The sequence below is a fragment of the Vicugna pacos genome, chromosome 11 (assembly GCF_048564905.1).
Source record: "Vicugna pacos chromosome 11, VicPac4, whole genome shotgun sequence".
In the NCBI taxonomy this organism is placed as follows: domain Eukaryota; kingdom Metazoa; phylum Chordata; class Mammalia; order Artiodactyla; family Camelidae; genus Vicugna; species Vicugna pacos.
This window is the reverse complement of record NC_132997.1, coordinates 74,994,321-75,014,598: the sequence shown is the minus strand read 5'-3', so window position 1 is coordinate 75,014,598 and position 20,278 is coordinate 74,994,321. Positions and strand designations below refer to the sequence as shown.

General features: G+C 39.2%; 1 protein-coding gene and 1 long non-coding RNA gene across 6 annotated transcripts in view; one reads left to right on the top strand and one right to left on the bottom strand.

Annotated features, from left to right (window-relative positions):
• R3HCC1L (R3H domain and coiled-coil containing 1 like) overlaps positions 1-14,507 on the bottom strand; it is a 78,058-nt gene extending 63,551 nt beyond the window's left edge. For 2 of the 5 annotated variants that reach the window (XM_072971727.1, XM_031682755.2), the window contains exons 1-2: positions 14,408-14,478; positions 2,298-2,397 (exon numbers count right to left, since the gene is read on the bottom strand). The gene's annotated coding sequence lies outside the window, so the exon portion shown is untranslated. The other 3 variants (XM_072971726.1, XM_006210543.4, XM_072971729.1) reach the window with 3 other exon arrangements.
• On the top strand, positions 13,926-18,458 carry LOC140699380 (uncharacterized). The gene is made up of 2 exons (XR_012077531.1): positions 13,926-14,045; positions 18,131-18,458. It is a non-coding gene; the product is annotated as an uncharacterized lncRNA (long non-coding RNA).
• The last annotated feature ends 1,820 nt before the right edge of the window (positions 18,459-20,278 follow it).

Here is a 20,278-nt window from a genome sequence, read left to right as displayed (position 1 = left end):
AAGGCAATTAAAGAAGACTTTAAAAAGTGGAAAGATATCCCATGCTCTTAGATTAGAAGAATCAATATTGTTAAAATGGTCACACTGCCCAAGGTAATCTACAGATTTAATGCAATCCCTATCAAATTACCCAGGACATATTTCACAGAACTAGAACAAATCATAATAAAATTCATATGGAACCATCAAAGACCTAGAATTGCCAAAGCATTACTGAAGAGAAAGAAAGAGGCTAGAGAAATAACTCTCCCAGACTTCAGACAATACTATAGAGCTACAGTCATCAAGACAGCAAGGTATTGGTACAAAAACAGACATACAGACCAATGGGACAGAATAGAGAGCCCAGAAATGAACCCACAAACTTTTGGTCAACTAATCTTCAACAAAGGAGGCAAGAATATACAATGGAATAAAGATAGTTTCTTCAGCAAATGGTGTTGGGAAAACTGGACAGCAGCATGTAAAGCAATGAAGCTAGAACACTCCCTTACATGATACACAAAAATCAACTCAAAATCGATCAAAGACTTTTTAAACATAAGACAAGATACAATAAACTTCCTAGAAGAAAATATAGGTAAAACATTATCTGACATACATCTCAAAAATATTCTCCTAGAACAGTCTACTCAAGCAATAGAAATAAAAGCAAGAATAAACAAATGGGACCTAATGAAACTTACAAGCTTCTGCACAGCAGAAACCAGAAGTAAAACAGACAACCTAAGGAATGGGAGAAAATTTTTGCAAATGAAATTGACAAAGGCTTGATCTCCAGAATATATAAGCAGCTCATATGACTTAATAAGAAACAACCAAACAACCCAATCCAAAAATGGGCAAAAGACCTAAATAAGCAATTCTCTAAGGAAGACATACAAACGATCAATAGGCACATGAAAAAGTGCTCAATATCACTAATTATCAGAGAAATGCAAATCAAAACTACAATGAGGTATCACCTCACACCAGTCAGAATGGCCATCATTCAAAAATCCACAAATGACAAATGCTGGACAGGCTGTGGAGAAAAGGGAACCCTCCTACACTGCTGGTGGGAATGCAGTTTGGTGCAGCCACTGTGGAAAACAGTATGGAGATTCCTCAGAAGACTAGGAATAGACTTACCATATGATCCAGGAATCCTGCTCCTAGGCATATATCCAGAAAAAACCCTACTTCAAAATGACATCTCCACCCCAATGTTCACAGCAGCACTATTTACAATAGCCAAGACACGGAAACAGCCTAAATGTCCATCAACAGATGATTGGATTAAGAAGATGTGGTATATTTATACAATGGAATACTACTCAACCATAAAAACTAACAACATAACACCATTTGCAGCAACATGGATGCTCCTGGAGAATGTCATTCAAAGTGAAGTAAGCCAGAAAGAGAAAGAAAAATACCATATGAGATTGCTCATATGTGGAATCTAAAACGAACAAACAAACAAAGCATAAATACAAAACAGAAACAGACTCATAGACATAGAATACAAACTTGTGGTTGCCAAGGGGGCAGAGGGTGGGAAGGGATAGACGGGATTTCAAAATTGTAGAATAGATAAACAAGATTATACTGCATAGCACAGGGAAATATACACAAGATCTTACGGTAGCTCACAGAGAAAAAAATGTGACAATGAATGTATATATGTTCAAGTATAACTGAAAAATTGTGCTTTACACTGGAATTTGACACAACATTGTAAAATAATTATGAATCAATAAAAATGTTTAAAAAATCACCTATCGAGCAATATTTTTAAAATTAAAATCAGTTTCACTGGTTATCTAAATATTTTTCACTTCTAAGTCCTTTGGTAGCATTAGCCATTCTGCTTTACAATAATTTACTGAGGATTTAACTGACCATCTATTCTTCCCAAATCAGTTCATCAAATCCCTACAACACTGCATCTTTGCTGCTCCTTACAAGAATTACAGGGAAGCTAGAGTTTGACAGGAAGGACATTAATTCTCAATTATTACAGTTGAAAGAGACTAAAAAGAACAAAGCTAGTAATCCAAATTTGAGAACTAATTCCAATACTTAACCAGTCCTTGTTCTCTCCACAACAAAAAAGAAAATTAACAATGATAGTGAATGGATGCAAGAAAATCTTCAAAAGACCCTGAAAGTCCTTCAGGATACTGCCACTTTCAAACTTGTTTTATATGAGAGGTGCAAAATAAAATGACACTAAAAGAAACAGAATATAAGCAAACAAATAGAGTAAATAAACAATATTTCCAAATATGCATAAGTATAGTTAACCGACTTACCAAATAAGTGACATTTATTTTTTGAATAATAAAGCTGTATAACACGCAGACTGTGAGGCAAATGGTAAAAAAATTCCCTTCTGAGAGACAGCAGCCTCACCTGGAAAATAATAATAAAAGTTATTTTTATAAAAAATTTTGACACCTGTCTGTGTACTTAACTTTCATCACCTCATTTCATGAATACTAAGAGTTTAGCACAGTGATTTACCATAGAAAGAAAAATGAAAGTAAATATACACAAACAAAAATACTTTTTAGAAGCTCAACAACAAAGTAGAATAAGGAAATGTCATTTTCCCTCGTTCTCAGTCCTCTGAGAACTAGTCTGAGGGGGCCGAAACACCTATTAACTGCCAACAAAAAAGAGAGAGACATAAGAAACAACACAAATGATCAAAACAAAAAAGATGTTCAGCTTCTAATCATTACTATAGTTCTAACTCTTAGGATGGCATATGGTGGATGTTCAATAAGAATACGCCGAATGGATAGCTGGCTGGCTGAATAAAAGATAAACCTCATCCTCGATGCCTACTGAAAGGGCCTAGAAGCAAGGACACTGACACCCAGCAGCAATGTGGATGTCTAGAGCCCAGATCCTGGCTTGTAAAGTCATTCTATACTAAAAAGAATCAGAGCTCTTTGAAGGAATAACTCATTTCAGGACTCAGGCTGGAAAAGTCCAAGATAAGCCTAGAACAACTTGTGGTAAAAAGTGCGGAAATCTGAGCAAGGCAAAAGGAGACAGGAATCAGCCTGAAGGGGGCTCCTTTTGGACAAGTCAGGAACAGGGTCAAAATAATGATTAGGAACCATCATGAAAATGATTCAGGCAGAAATCACAAATGGATACTAAAACTAGCAAGTAAAAGTTCAAGGAGTAACAGGATATTTATAAAGTCCGAAAGTATTTTTTCAAAGATACCTCTAAATTACAAATGAAATGTGAATGTACTTAATCCCACTGAACCGCACACTTAAAAATGGTTAACATGATACATTTTATGTTATGCATATATTACCATCAAAAAAATTATAAAAGGAAAACAATTATAATTTTACCCTGGAAAACCTGGCAGATACTACCTTAATGAAATGATCCAAGATCACATTACTAATATTTCAACATCCTGTGCCCCTTGACATGATGCCATGGGAAGCATAATATAACTTCTGTGGTACTCCTGTTAGAAATGGATAACCTGAATCCAATCATGAGAAAACATCAGATAAAACCAACTTAGAGGCATCCTACAAAATAACTGGCCTGTATTCTTCAAGCATGCCAATGTCATGCAAAAACTGAGGAAATGCTCCAGATTAAAGGAAACTAAAGAGACGTGACAACTGAATACATTCCACGAGCTGGAATTCTCTTTTGCTATAAAAAAAAGTACATTTCTGGGACAATGGGTGAAATTTGAAAAAGTCTGTAGACTACATAATAATATTAAATCAATGTTAATTCCCAGATGTTGACAACTGTACTGTGCTTACATAAAGGAATGTCCTTGTATTTAGAAAATGCACTCTGAAGTATTTAGGTATACAGGGGAATAGGTCTACACCTTATTCTCGAATAGTTCAAGAAATAAATACTGGAGGATGGAGGGAAGAGGGAGAGAAAAGAAATATAGTACAGTGTGAACATTTGGGTATCTGAGTGAATTTTTTGTACATTCTTGTAATTTTTCTGTAGTCTGAAATAATATGAACACAAACAGAAAACATGTTAGCACAGTACCTGACACATAGCCTGCAATCAAATAAATTGTAGCTATTAGATGTTTTTAATATTTAAACTGTGTAACAATAAAGTTTTTTTTTAAAGACATAAATCAACAAGAATGGAAAGAGCAGGAGAGGAGAAAAAAAAGTAACAAAACTTTGGAAGTTGGATCATATACAAATGAATGCTAACTGTATACCAACTCCTTGAGAGCCAGATTCTAACTCAGTTTGTTATAAACCTTTTTTTTTTTACTATGTGACCTTTCAAACTATGTCTATTCTAAATTACATGTCTGTTGACAAAATATAAATACCAACACATGAACTTCTTATCTTAAATATATTGTTCATCATGCAAAAATAAACAAAATATTTTAACTGAAAAGAACAAAAACCCTAGAGAAAACATTCACCTTTTTTGTTAGAAGATGCTGCTATTTCCAACACTGAAAGCACATAAACATATAAAACATAGAAGCTTTAAAAATTAAAAAAAAACTTTAAAGCAAATAATTACCAATTTAGTGAACAGAGAGAATTCAGTCACTATAATACTAGGAAGACTGTAGGTCTGACCTTACTTACAAATCCATTAATGATCAGGAGAGTGAAAATTACACATTTAATTAAATTTGCTCATTTATTTACTTTGGGAAGTACGATTAACAGCAGTGAGAGAGAGCAGTAACGTAAAAGGACAGAGACAGATTAAAAGCATTGGCCCAAAACAACCAGATTGGAGAGTGGATAGAAGGTAAAAAGAGAAGCTTAAAAAAAACTTCAGAAAGATATCCAAGGCTTATTAATTATCAATTTTATTGCACACTGTTGCCATCTGAAGTAATTTTGATCACTAATGTCAAATGAGGATATATATATACATAATGTATATATACATATAGATATCATACACATGCATACATATACATACATACCCATAATCTTTTTCCTTATAAGAGACTGACAATCCTACTTAAATGGGGATTCATGAAAGGATTACACCCTAAAAACAAAGTACTGTTGATGCAGTCTGATAAGAGTAGTTTCATACTCATAGTTTCATAAATTCAAAAACTCTATCAAGGATTATCAACAATGAATTAAACTATCCTACAGACAATTAACTCTGTTATCTACCCTATACTCTTCATGTAGCAACACTTAGATTATCTTTATTGTTCCTGTCCTTTTTCCCCAGGCACTGACCATCCAAAAGAGTCTACATTTCCCAGCATCTCCTACAGAAAGATGTGGCTATGTGATCAATGGAATATAAGCAAAAGTGGTACATATAACTTTCAGGAAGTAGCCTTAAAGGGAGGGAGATGTGTTCTTCTCTTCCTCCTGTCTGTTGGTTCAAATGTGGATGAAAAGGCTGGAGCTCCAGTAGTCATCATAGACCATTCAGCGACTCTGGAAAAGAATGAAGTCCATGCACAGTGGAGCAACAACATGACACCATGATAAACCGTAACAGTCCTAGACTACTGGAATTCGTGACATCAAGAGAAATGAACTTTCATCATGCTTAAGTCTCTGTCATTTGGCTGCAACCAAATCTAATCCTAATTAACATAACCTCTATACTAATGTACACTCCTTTTTTCCTTTCTTTCTCTAAACAGTCTTCCACTGCTCCTTTGCTGGCTCCTTTTCTGCCTCCTCCTCCCTTACTATGAGTATTCCCCAATATTTCATCCTTGGTCTTTTCTGCTCTTCTCCTACTAAGTTCTAGGTCAAACATTCATTAAAAAAAATAAAAAGACCCTCATTTCTGTATGTCTGATCATTTACCTGAGCTCTAACTTTATCTCCAGCTGTCTATAATTCCATTTGTACAAGACATAACTGAATAAGAACATAAGTGATTTTTAAAACAAAATAGATAAATAAAGTGGTGGTGGCAGCAATAGTAATAGTTGTTGTGATAGCAATAGCTAATATTTACTGAGTTCTTAATATCTGCCAGGCATTGTTCTAAGAGCTAATCCTCACAATAATCCTATGAAGTAGGAAGTACTATCACCACCCTCATTTCAAAAATGAGGAAATTGAGACCCAAAGAAGTTAAGTAACTTGCTCAAGATACAGAACTAATGTATTAAAAGATTATTCAGCCTAGGCTCCAGAACCCACTCTCTTAACTAGTGTGCACTAGCACATTTTCTAAGGATGCTATCACAGCTTAAGACTTTTTAAGTTTGTCCTCAGCAACCATGATAGTTATTTAAATATCCACCACGGTAATATATTTAATGCCTCTGCAGATTAATTTTTAGGAACTGTTGAACAGCACTTAGAAATAAGCATGGTAAATAAGATGAATGATCAAGAAAGATAATACTCTTGGGCACAAAAGATATGACCGTAAAGTGATGAGATTGGTTTTCTTGTATGGCTCTATTGGTTCTGAAAGCAGTTCCAAAAGACAAATTCCAAAGACTATTTATTTGCTAGAGTAACTGCCTGGTCTTAAAAATGGATTACTTTAAAAGGGACAGCATTCATTTATATTATTAAGTTCTTTATTTTTAAAGCACCAGATTTTTTCAATTACCACTGAAATTATCTAATAACTAAAACTTATATTAGCAGTTGAACTCATTATGTTTCTCCCTAGACCTACCTGAGATCCCTTCCGCATGTCACTATCAAGACACCACAATACACCTGATTTGCCAGGCTCAAAACTTTGAGGTAGTCTGACTCTTTCAGCTCTTCTAATCCCATACTCACTGCTCTTACTCCACAAAAGCTATCATGTTTTCTATTTCCACATTATTCCATGACTGTCCTACTGAAATACCTGAAAGCTACTCCCTAACTTGAGGTTATCCCACAAAGCTGCCAGGAAAGCCTTCCTCACTGTTTTCATCATATCACTTTCAACAAAAATATTATCACCTATAGGATCAAATCTAAGTTCTTTAGCCTAGCCTTCAAAGCTTCCCATTAATTCTTCATCATCCCTATAGACACATAAACCTAACAAATCGCATCTCTTTACTACTCATCATCAGTAAAATCATACCTTCCATTTGTGTAATATTGTTAAAATACCCTTTTTGTCTCATTCAGTTCACATATTGTACTTTTTTGCTTCTAACTTCTCATCACTCTATTGAATTTTCTTCTGTCCTCTCCAGTAAATCTGTCATTCGATCACTTCCTCTTCCATGACGCCTTAATAACCTCATGTAGATACTGCTATATTTTGCATTCCTCAAAATACAGTTCATCTAGTAGTAGAATGAAAAGAATCACAAAGATTGACCAGACTATGTAACAGAATAGAGAGCCCAGAAATAAACCCACGCTTATATGGTCAATTAATCTATGACACTGGAGGCAAGAATATACAATGGAGAGAAGATAGTCTCTTCAATAAATGGTGTTGGGAAAACTGGACAGCTACATGCAAAAGAACATTACTAAACCACTTTCTTACACCAAATACAAAAATAAACTCAAAATGGATTAAAGACTTGCATGTTACACCTGAAACCATAACTCCAAGAAAACATAGGCAGTATGCTCTTTGACATCAGTCTTAGCAATATTTTTTTGGATCTGTCTCCTTGAGCAAGGGCAACAAAAGCAAAAATAAACAAATGAGACTACATCAAACTGAACTTTGTTTCTTTCCTGATTTTCCAAATTTTCATACTACTAACATTTAACCGATTATTTACAAAATAAGACTGTTGAATTTTAAAAAGGGACAGAACAAAGCCCAAGTATAGAAACTGACCAACTTGCAAACTGGGTTAAAAAGAGACATAAGATCTTGTTCAAAGTATTAAAGTCAAGAAAATAACTTAAAATGGCTTTGAGTTTAAAAGTCTTTATAAGTTTAGTATAATTTTTAACTAAATTAATAAAAAACATCATTAGCATTAATAATATTCAATAGGACACTTATTTGCTGACATCCAAAAAGTGACACTGTTTTATTAACTCATTTTTGAACTATTTACCAGTCCAATAACTGCTTGTGACCAACTGTCTTTCCCAAAGATGGCACCTATCTCCTCTTCCTCTACCTGCAATACTTTTCTTAAAATGTGACTCTGACACTCCTCCTGTGAGAAGTGTAACCACTGCTCTCTTTGAATCCGGCAAGACTGTGTCATAGAGTGACTTCCAAGGCTAGGTCACAAGAGGCAATAGAGCTTCTACAACAGTTCTCCTGGGGTGCTTACTCTTAGAAAACAGTCACCACCACGCTGTGAAGAAGTCCAAATCAGTCTATGTGGAGAGACTGTATGCAGGTGTTCTGGGGGACAGCCAACATCAACCATGAAGCACATCAAGTGAAGGAGTCTCCAGATTCTAGTTCCCAGCCACAAATTCGCCACCAGTTTTCAAGACTTTTCAAGTCTTTCTAGGTAAGGTCATCTCCACACTGCCCTATCTGAATTCTGATAGAATTCACAGCACAATAAAGTGGTTGTTTAACATCACTAAGTTTCAGAGTGGCTTGCTATATGACAAAAGCTTACCAGAAATAGCCCTCCTTTTCTACTTCAGTAACTTCACATTAAGCATACACATATACACAAGGCCTAAAATCAAGCTTTTTTCAACTTTAAGGAAGATCCCATCTGCCAGTGAGAAATTGGACAGGCCTGTTTAAATAAGACAGTTTCTACTTAGGGAACTTAACAATTCACCTCAAATATATTCTGAGTACTTACTATATGTAAGACACTTTGTTAGTCTAAAACACAGAGATGAATAACATATAGTCTGGTTATTAAGCGAATCTAGGGAGGGAGGAAATAAAAATAGGTATATAAATAGTGTAGTTTTTGGAAATATGTAAGTGCCAAGATAGGTGTATAAAGTTTACTCCACCACAAAAAGTTAAGTTAAAAATGATTTTGGACCTATAAACAGCTTTTTGGTTCCTTCAGGAAAGTAGAAGAGCTTAAATACCTTAAAAAAAAAAAACTAGAAGAAAACATGATAAATGTGGGCCTCGTTATGTGCTGCTTAGCTTGTGAGCTTATGAGTGTCTGCTGTTCTTTTAATTTTTCTGTATTTTCCAAGTTTTCTACAGTAAGCATATATTAGATTTTTTGAGAAGAAAATATTTCTAAAAAAGAAAATAATCACTTTATTTAATTTTCTAAAATGTGTTTAAACTACACTATGATGGGGGTCAAGTAAGTTAAAAAAGTCTGTAACACAAAAGTTGGTTTGGTGTTTGTATGTTGAATGTGCAAAAACAAGATCAGTATTTAAGGGAAAATTTTAGTGTAATAAAAACTGGAATAAACATTTACTATTAATATCTGCTTTTCTTCCCTTTCCTAGCTAATTACAAATATTTACAAGATCTCCCCAAATAACAGACAAAAACTAACTCAATAAGGTCCCCATCTCTTGGTCATGCTCTCCTGGCTGGTCCCTCTCTGTTTCTCTGTCTCCTTCCCTGCATCTGTCGGTCATTTCTAAGTCAGCCCTTTTCTCTATATCTCTGATTACCCTTCTTTCTAACTCTGCCTTTGTCTGACTGTTCCTCTTAGCATTTCCAACATCCCCTGTCTCTGACTGAACCTCACTCTCCGCCTTTCGTGTATGTATTCCTCTTTCTGTCTTTCCCCTAGTTACCTAACCCAATGTGCGTGTTTTCCTCTCTTGGACTCTGCCTTTCTGTCTCTCCCCTACCAGTTACTTACCCCATTTCCAAGAAATTCTTGTTAACTTTTCCCTCTAGTCTTTATAAACAAGCAGGGGTTGGTATTACTAACCCTATTTTTACAGATGATTAGAGAACACAAACAGGACTACTGGTATAAATCTGAGTGGTGAAGATTTAAAGCCAAGTGCTTCCCTTCTATCTTTAATACTCTTCTGGTAGTCCATGGCAAAGAACTTGAAACAGCCCAAATGCATGCCAGTATTAACACTACACATATTTTTTTTCTAAGAGGTAAATCTCATATTAAGGAGTGCCACAAACCATTTGCCCATATTTTTGTCTCTGCACCAAGTTAAAGAGTCATGAACTGTCAGCCATTTGCCCATTCCAGAAATCCATATTATCATATGCACAGGCTATCTGGGAACCTCAAAATACTAGACATCAAAACCTACTGTATCCAACAGTGCTTCTGTTTTATCCTTAGTCAGAAACCAGCGATGTTTGACATTAAGAAAATAAAAAAGCTACAAGAGGGACAACAAATATTCATGAAATTGAGGAGTGAATTTGAATAATGAAAAACTATACAGAGGGCCAGCAAGAGATTGAAAAATGCACACCACAGACTGGAACAACTGGTCCACGTTTTACTGGGAGAAGAAAATCCTCTCCAAATGCAGGCTTACCGCTGCAAAGCAACACACTGTAACTTCTCTTCTATCTAAACCTCTGACAACTGGAATTTCTCTGTAATTCAGTAGTTTCTTAGGAGTTACCCAGGATTCATCCACCCTGCTGGGCTCATTAGCAGAGAACTCTATAAATGTTTTCCCTACTAGCTAAGAGCACATTTTCTAGTGGGTGGCATAGTAGAAGTAGGGTTCTCTTTCAAGACATGAATAGCCTAGTCCCATTTCTTCTCACTTCTGTGAGTGCGAAATCTGCAATGAATACAATTCAACAACTAAAAGAAACATCTAAACTACAGTTCAGGTTAGTGACTGTCAAAGATCATCCTATAGGTCACCAGTTTCATACACAGTGTGAGGGCTACCCTTGTCTTTATATAGGTTTATAATTAAAAATCTATACTTTTACTTCTGGCACTAGTTCATTTACTTCTATTATGTCTAATGACTGCATGAGTGCCAAATCATTCATTCTGGTGAGGTATTTTGTGAACAGTTAGCTTACAAAGCTAATGAGAACAGAGTCACAGATTCAAACATATTCGCCGATTAGCTTTGCTGTGTTTCAGGGTTCCACGGTCACAGTCAACAAACTTAACCTTGGCTACCAAAAAAACAAACTGATCATGTAAACCATTAGAGAATGAATATATATGTTTATATTCATGACTATCAGAAACATATAATAATAAAAATTGAATATAATAATAATAAAACCACCTATCTTTACTAAGTTTGGCTAGTATGTGCCTCATTCAAATAATCTCTAATCTTTTCAGAAATGCAGGGTTGGTATTATCATCTGTTTTACAGATGATGAGAAAATGAACTCAGAATGATTATACGAACCAAAGTCACAAAACTATTAAGTAGCAGAGCCTGGATTCAAACCTTTGTCTGACTCCAAAGTTTAGGTTATTCCCATAATACCATATGGTCTCTCCAGAGCATGCCTGAGGGACACAGGACAATCAACAAAATGTTCCTACTCAGAACTATTCAGCACAGTCATTACTAACTAAGCATCCACTATGTACACTCTAATGCTATAGCTGAGAATGCGTCTACCTTCCAACAACTCCTTTTAAGTAAAAAAACAAGTCAAGGAAAAAAAAATGTTTACAACATAAAGGAAAAAATAACACATTATAACACACAAAGTAGATTCTAATGGAAATGTCTACTGTCATAGTTTATACACAAGTCAGTAGTGAAAAAATAGTTATCTTGCTGATTCTTAACTAAAGGTAAGGATGAAATTGGCAAAGTGGAGCCAGGGGATAACATATCAAAAAAGAGAGTAAAGGAAACATTTCCTAAACATCTGCATCTTCAGACATCTTGTAGTCAACACAGAACTTTAAGTAAAAATGTAATTCTTAACCCTAAGACTTTGCTTTGACCAACAAATCAATTTTCTGTATTAGGTTTTCCTCCTGGTTTCTCTAAACTCTGACTCCTTGCAGATACACACACACACCAATGCCATCAGCACCAGTCACTAAGAGTTTCCACTTTCAAAAATATGCGGGTTTCCTAATCTTCTGGACTCTACCCATGAGACTGAATTTTTAGGGTTAAACAGTCTGGAAAAGAAAGAGAGAGAAAAGAAAGAAAGAAAAGGAAGGAAGGAAGGAAGGAAGGGAGGGAGGAAGGAAGGAAGGGAGGGAGGGAGGGAGGAAGGAAGGAAGGAAGGAAGGAAGGAAGGAAGGAAGGAAGACAGACAGGAAGGAAGGAAGGAAAAGAGAAAAAGGCAGGGAGGGTGATGAACTAACAAAAATGCTCTATAAAACGCTGCCCTAGTCAATAGTCAATATCTAACTCATAAACGTAGATAATTGTTCTGCTACAAGCTACAATGTACAGAGAGAAAACTGCACTCTTACTAAAGGTTGTAGAAATGAAGCACCAGTCTAATAGCACACCCTAACAACAATCTTTTCACAAGAGCATTTTAGAAAACTCTGAAAGTGACAAACAGCCTAATATAATCTTTTATATAAAATGCAATAGCTTAAAAAAAAAAGGGACCCACAATCTGAGCACTTCTATTTACAACTTTGGTTTTTAAGTTTATGGGTTAAGGATAACTATTTTCATTTTAGAAACAACAACAACAACAAAATGGAATCTCAAGAAAATACTTCACATAAAATTATCATCATTTTTTACCATCATCAGTCATCAATTACACCAGCAACAAAATGAGCAGGTACTCACTCCAGGCACTGTTTTATAGTCACATCTCATTTAATCCTTGTAGACACCTTGTGAGGTAAATGCTATTATCTCCACTTCAGAAATTAGTGAACAGGCTTAGAGAGGTCAGTTCGTCAGAAGTCATAAATTATATGCTGCAGCATTAGGATTTAAACTCAGATTTCTTCAGCTTTGTACATTCAGCGAAATCACTGTACTGCCATCCTCTATAAGGATCACAGTCAAGTATTTCAGAATACATGTTAAAATTGCCTAATTACTATACCTCCAAACCCATAAAAAGTTGACTGTGAAATCCCCACTCTATACAAGGAGAAAAATAAGACAAAAAGTCAACTGCTTTGAGTCTCAGAGTTGAAATGCCAGAATAGAAAACAGACTGGAATATTGGTTGTTTATACTCTGAATTCTATGAGGAAACACAGGCTCCTACCTCAAATACCTAGGACAGGTGAAAGTAACTCCAATACTTCTTATTTCAGCTAGTATACACACAAACTTAGCGGGACTGTGTTAGAATAAGAGCTAGGTTTAGCATAAGGAGAATTCAAAAAGGATTTTGAAAAAGACACGAGATCAGCTTGAGACAGGCATTAGCTTTGCACCACATCCGAAGAACATTGTTTTATGGCGTACTTGTACCTGTGTAGTGCTGCAGAAAGGATGGTTATAACAAAGCAAGAGGGGAGCAAGCCTATGTGTGTTTGCTGGTAGGAGGGAAGCGTCCAAATTCTGGTGGACCTTAAAACGTAGGTGAAGTTTAAAATTGACTCCACAGGTGATAGGAACCTAATGGCACCTCTTCACCCTGAACGTAGAGTAAGAACATTTGCATGGCTCACATTCGTTTCCAAAGACACTTTCCCCTTATTTATTAACTCACTTGACCTTCATAAAGATCACAACCCTGTTTATGATCAAGTTCATAAAGACACTAATGTGTTATAAAATTCAACTGACCTGAGCTGGAGACAAAAAGATAGTAAGGTTGTTATATTTGCAACCTGCTTTCTCACATATATCGCTTTTGCTGGACCCCACAACACTGGAGGGCAGGTAGGCCAAATTACCTCCTGCCCTCCCATCACCTCCATCTTTCAGATAGGGAAACTGAGGCTACAGTAAACGGGCTACAAAAGCTCATAGGTCCAGCAAGTGACACGAAACTCCTCTCAGGGAATCAGATTCCAAATTCCGCCCTTCTTCCTTTATTTAACCCTGAGACGCGTCTTTACTGATAAAGAAAACTTTAATAACTGGACTTGGAGTTTTCCCGAGGACGGCGCAATAAAACCAGGAAATACACCCTCCAGTATAGACTGCTCACTCCCAGCCCATAGCCCTGGTCTCCCAAGCAGCGGAGCGGACTCGCTCCAGAGGCTCGCGCCCCAGACCGCCCGCAGCCCCGAGTCGCCTCTGGCGGGCCCCGTGGCCGAGTCCCCGTACCCTTGAGAGGTAAGTGGGTCGCCACGTCCCCGCTCAGTACCTGTTGAAACACAGGAAAGGGACGGCCCCTCCGCAAGGAGTTTTTGGAGCGACGGCCCAAAGCGGGCACGCATCCCTGGGAGGGGAAAAAAGGCCTTGAGAGGGTCCCCCGCAACCCAGGGCCCGCAGGGGTCGAAGGGCGGCACCTTCCCAATAACCTCCGCCCCAGGCGGGGACCGGCCCCGCGCGTCACGTGAGGAGAAAAATACCGGTAACAAGCAAAACGGAAAGGAAACTTGTCCCAGGTGTAAGGGAAGAAGTAGAGGCTATGAGCACCAGCCTGAGGGGCGGAGGGAGGGAGGGAAGGACAGGGTTGCGGGGCGGCTTGTTACCAGGGGCGCCGTGGCTCTCCGTTTCCGCCGCCTCCTCGAAGATCTTGCTCTTCCGCTTGCGCCACTGGGGCGCGAGCCAGGCCTCGGCTCCGCCCCCCGGCGCCGCGGGGCCTTCTGGGGGCTGTAGTCCCGGCGAGGCCCTGCCCACTAGGGCAGTCACCTGGGGGCGGGGTTGGCAAAATGGCGCGGGCGGGGAGATGTTTGCACCTCTGCCTGCTCCACCCTCCCCTTTCCTCTCAGCTATAAACATGCTTCAGTCTCCTCACATCCTGCTCAGTCTGTACCATCCTTCCCCTTCCCTACCCAGCCAGGTTTCCTTGAAAAGGGTAAACTCGCTATCTCCACTTACTGCTTTGTCCTCTGCAGGGCATCTTCTACCCACACAGAAAGTGCCATGTTGCCATCACGGCCCTTGTTGCCAAACTCATTGGAGGCATTTTCAGGTCGTTTAACTTAAGCTTTAGGTAGCATTTGAGGCTGTTGGACATTATCACTTATTTTCTGACACTCTTTTAAGTTTTCTTCTTCTTTCTTCTCAGGTCATTCTCAGTCCCTAAGAATTCTTTTTCTAACCTACCTCTTAAGTATTAGTGTCCTCCAGAGTTCTTGGAGAACACAAATATTTAAGTGTCCATTCATGTCCCACAGGCATCTCAAATGTGGCAACTTCAAAAGTGAACTCTCCCCTCCTCCCTATTCACTAAGAGTCACTCCAGCCTTCAACCTAGATTCCGCCCTCTGTCTCACTTTTTCTCCCACTCATGTCCAGATTCTATGTCCTGAGGATCTCTTCAATCTGTTCCCTCTTCACAGCCACTGCCACCCGCTCCTCATTTCTTACCTGATTGCTGCATGAGCTTCCTTACTGGTCTCAGCACTTCTGCGCTCTGAGAAATACTCCCTACTGCCATCAGGCCCATCTATGCAACCAGCAGATTTCATTATGTCACACTTAGGGTTAAATCTTTTAAAGGACCCACTTGACTGGATTTGGGAAGAGTAATGGAAGTGAATCTCTTGGGTGGTTTTTACAAAATATGGACTCCAGCCCCACTACTTATTCTCCCACCTGTCCCATGTTGTGGTTGGGAGGTTCAGAGAAGAGAGATTTATAGCAGGTCTTATTTCAGTGTAGGTGGATGAAGGCATGTTTTAAACGTTCCCCCAGGTAATTCTGTCATTCAACAAGATTATTTTGTTGCCCAGTGTATACCTAGCATTGTGTTGGGTACTGAGAAAATAATAGTGAACAAGACAGTCCCCTGCCTTTGTGGAGTTCACCATCTCTTGGAAGAGACATATATTAATCAAATGACTCCATACCAAAAAATGAAACTAACAATAACAAAACGCCACAATACCAGCTGTGAATTATGCAGGAATTATTATGCAGAAATAGTAATCAATCCCTTTCCCTTTGCCTCTGCCACCCACCCTAGCCCATGGCGTGAATCAGCATATGCTCCTCAGCCTATCAAACAAAGCCTGTCGGGAGCTAATCTCCTCCCACTCCCTCCCATATACTTCTAGATTTACTGAACTGCTGAATTGCTTAAATTGTCCCTCTGTTTGGAAAACCCTTCCCTTTCTCCCCTTCTCCCTTGACTAACTTCTACCCTGCCGTACTCTACCCTGCTGTATTCAAAGCAAACGCAGTAGAATACCAGCCATATGGAAGGATTTTCTGAGGACTGAGCTGAGTCAAGTGATAACTAACTCCCAGGCAAGCAGAGATGAGCTCAGTAGAGGAGCCAGGACAGTTGAGTGTGGGCAACCAGGAGCAGGGCTCTGTTAGCGCTTTAGAGGGACAGGGCCTGAGCCAACATACCCTTCCTTCAAAATACAGATCAAGTGTCATCTCCTCCAGGAAGCCTTTGCTGAGCTCCCCCAGGATAAACTACTGGTCTCTCCTGGTTCTCATTGCACCCATGCAATGAGACCTTTCTTCCAGTGACAGGCTAGAGCCAGCTCATACTAGCTTTGAAGAGCTAACTGTTAAACATTCAGGAATTTTACAAGTCTATTTTTAAACCATTGGTAACTTGAAATCAGCTGTGGTAGGAGTATTTACAGTACCATGGAAACCAGCAAATGACAAATCAGGGCTGTTTTGTTTTTGTTTTTTTTTTAGTTTACCAGCATATCACTGCCTTTGTCACACAATGCATCTCTACATTGTTTTGTGATTACTCCCCTATGAGAGACATTGTAATGACTTCGTTTAGCAAATATTTATTAATATTTATTATTATGCATCCGAGACTAGCAAGATGCTGAAGGGATTTACAGTGGAGAATGAACAAACGTGGTCCCTACTGTTACGGAGCTTACAGCCTAGCAGATATGACAATATAAACAAAGAACTCTGTATTTTACAAATTGAGCTGGCTTGCTTTGTTGTAGAACATCCTGGCAATGAGTGGTGGTGGACGTAGAATGCTCCACTGCTTTAACAAAGTGGTCCAGGAAGGCTTCTCTGAGGAGGTGACCTTTCCACTGAGCACTGAAGGATGAGAAAGAGATAGTCAAGGGAAGAACCAGTGGAAGTCATCCAGCCAAAGGGATGAGACTACACAGAGAATAAGTGAGACTGTTGGAAAGACAGAATGGTCAGTTTTGTGGGATGGTGTGAAATGAATTTTTATGTGTCAACTTGACTGGGGTGACCAGGTCAAACAGTATTTCTGAGAGTCTCTGTGAGGATGTTTCTGGATCAGATTAATGTTGAATTGGTGGACTCAGTAAAGTAGCTAATTTGCCCTCCCTAATTGAGTATCACCCACCCCAGGGTGTGAATAGAATAGAAAGTGGGGGAAGGGAGGATTCCTTTCTTGCCTACCTGCTTGAGCTGGGACGTTGGTCTGTTGGACTTGCCCTTGGACTGGGATTTACACCATTGGCTCCCTTATATACATATATTTAGGAGATACATATATATCCTATTGGCTCCTGTTTCTGTGAAGAACCCCTGACTAATACAGCTGGAGAGGTTGTGGGTTGAGTGTCCAGATGACATGGTGAGATGATGAGAACCAGGTGTGCACAGCCTTGAGTAACTTACAGAAGTTCCTATTGCTCTCATTCCTCACCTCCTAAGCTGCCTTAATATTAAAGGGGGCCTACAGACCCTGCCCCTGTGCTTCTAAGCCTGGAAATTATGGGAGATCAAACAGAGTGAAGAGCCAACGGCACTTAGAGTCACAGTAGAACAAGGAGGGGTGGGCACTCAGAGGACACGGTGAGGACCCTGGATTAAATTATAGCCACCAAAAGGTTTAAACAAGAGGGTGATGTTATCTGATTGACATTTTTATGCAGTCACTCTTGCTTTTGTTTGGAGGGCCAGAGTAGAAGCAGGAGCCCATTTGGTGTAGTAATCTAGGTAAGAAATCACAAAACAAAGTGCTGGCACTGAAACAAAATTTGACAGATATTTTGCAAACTAAGTCTGCAGGACTTGCTGATGATTGAATGCTAGGGGAGGATGGGCTGGTGAAGGCAAGAGGACCTAAGGGCAGAAATTGTTTATGTTCATCTTTATATCCTCAGCCCCTAGATTAAGGTCTGGCACATAGTAGGTGTCCAATAACTGTGTGTCAAATACATGTATTCATTCTATGTGCTGAGCTCTGTGCCCTGTCACTATCACCTTGTTTCACATAGGGCCTCTACTAGCCCATATACTTCCTTTATACAAATTAGAAATAATGTCCCTTTCTCCAGGTGAACTGTCCATCACCAGAGGGCACAGACTGATGAGCAGAGCGTGAGCTACATTTCAGCCCTCACTTACCTCCTCAGCTGCCCCCTTGTGCAGCGCACAGTCTGTACAACCACATATGGCAGCCTTGGCTTAACATCCCGGAGAGATGCGGAGAGAATTTGAGGTCCAGGGGAAGGAAGCTGCCTGCCTGGGGTCACCAGAGCCGCTGCTGTGACAGCAATGCAAACCTTTGCCCTCTGAATCCCTGTGGGCTCTTTAGCTCTGGAGCCACATTGTCGCTCCCAAATCACTCAGCTCATCAATAAAAAGCTAAATTCAAAATGGTGACTTTGCTTCCTTGAGTTTCTCATCTGTCTCAGTTACTATTGTTAGAGTAGTTCACATTTACATAGTATCCAATATGTGCTGAGTCCCTTACAAAATACAATAAAGGAACATGAAACCAAAGGGCCTTGATTTTTTTTTTTAACTGAAGAAATAAGGAATGGCTGGTTTAAAGGGCCCTTAGCTCTTGGATTAAATTGAACTGTGGTATATTGGTTTGAGGTGATGCTGTAAGCAATACAGAAGAAAATATGCCCATGTGCAGACTGTTTTTCCTTTACATCCCTGACCAGAAGAGGAGGGGCTATTGAAGCAGCTGGCTTCAGAAATATAAACTAGGGAGGGGTCAAGGACAGAAAGAAGAGAAAGAAACACCCTAGAGTAGGAAAAGAATTCCCCCTTTAATAAATAATAGCATTTACATTTAACAAGTGCTTAATGCATACCAGGAGCTGTGCTAAGCCCTTTTACGTACCAGATCTGAGTCAATCCTTGCACAGCTCTGCAAGGTACAATGTATTATTACCATCATTTACAGGGGAGGAAGCAGAGGCCCAAGGCTGTGCGGCTGATAACTGACAAACCTGAGGTTTGAACCAAGACAATCTGGCTCTAGAGTCTGAGCTCTCAACCACTAAATTACGTGGCCTCGTGTTCAGATATTCCAGATGCTGTGTCCCCTGTTTTAGCAGGGTGACCCTTTGGAGTCCTTGGATAACTAACAGAGGATAAGCAGTCACAGACCCTTAAGGATTTCATGTTGTCTGTCTGTTCAATGATTAGGGCTTGGTCATCTCCAGTCTAGCTTCAAAATGGACAGTTTGAACAAGGCACATATAAGAGAAGAACTCTGCTGGGGAACATTTCACATTTCCTTGAGTTTCAATATCTTCCTAATAATAATACCATAGTTACTCAGGTGGTATGAAAGGAGGAGAAAATGTTATCAGGAGAGAGGGACTACGTGAGCCTACCCCTTGGAAATGTGGGCCCCAATTGGTCCCTCCCAACCTGAGAATTCTTTCCTTTAGTGATCTTCAGCCAATACGTGCAGAAGGATCTAAATTTTACTGGTCTTTTGGGTACTTGGGACCTTCCCTCATGACTAGCATCAATAAGTGCTACTGTCTAGAATTCTATCGGTCTTAGGTATCAACAGGAGGAAAAATAAGACTTTTCAGGACAATAGGAGGGTAAGGTATCAACCAGACAGCTCCCATTTAATTCATGAGGAAAACAGGATAGAGGACTCCAATGAGCATTACTGACTTCAGACCCTAAGCCTAAGTTAGGAGTCCAGAAAACTCTCCCAACTCTAATTGAAGCCACATTAAAAAGGGCATGGCCGCAACTACTGTTTTCACTGACTCTCTGATCTGTGAGGTCCCACATCTGATGCTCTCATCCACCTGTGATCTGTGCTAGTACCCCCACCACACACACACACACACACACACACACACACACACCCTTACAATTAGCTTTCCTGCACCAAGGCTGTTCTATCTGCCTCTTGACCTCAAGGCTTACCTGGCTTAACTATCAAACACCACAATACCACTTGGAGGGAAGGGCTTGGTGATATTATGTCCATATTTATCCTGATCCGAGGACAACTTGACTCCTTAGAGCTATAATTGAGAAAATACTCTAATAAATTCTGCCACTTAGAATCTCCTGGTTCATCTGTAACTGAGCCAGTCAGATACTTAGAGCTGACCTTTAGGTTCCAACACAGCATCATCATGCCCTTACTATAACATCCTCAATACCAACCTCAGGATGTATAGCAAGCCACACCTCCCGCCCCAATATGCCATCGG